This window comes from Zeugodacus cucurbitae, unplaced genomic scaffold (genome assembly GCF_028554725.1).
Source record: "Zeugodacus cucurbitae isolate PBARC_wt_2022May unplaced genomic scaffold, idZeuCucr1.2 ctg00000090.1, whole genome shotgun sequence".
In the NCBI taxonomy this organism is placed as follows: domain Eukaryota; kingdom Metazoa; phylum Arthropoda; class Insecta; order Diptera; family Tephritidae; genus Zeugodacus; species Zeugodacus cucurbitae.
In genome coordinates, this window is record NW_026530845.1 from 7053 (window position 1) to 7500 (window position 448).

Sequence of the window (448 nt, forward strand, 5' to 3'; positions counted from 1 at the left end):
CGCGTCACTAATAAGATGACGATGCATTTGGCTACGTAAATAAAATCATTTTTATGCCCGCCGTTTAACCAAATTTAGTTTTTTTTATATGCAAATATACGTTTTTTCGGCCTTTTGGCTCTTTATATGTGGTTTCGGCTCTTCGCAAATAGGGACAGAGGAATCTCCTGAATTCCTTTTTGCGCGTCACTAATAAGATGACGATGCATTTGGCTACGTAAATAAAATCATTTTTATGCCCGCCGTTTAACCAAATTTAGTTTTTTTTATATGCAAATATACGTTTTTTCGGCCTTTTGGCTCTTTATATGTGGTTTCGGCTCTTCGCAAATAGGGACAGTAGGAATCTCCTGAATTCCTTTTTGCGCGTCACTAATAAGATGACGATGCATTTGGCTACGTAAATAAAATCATTTTTATGCCCGCCGTTTAACCAAATTTAGTTTTT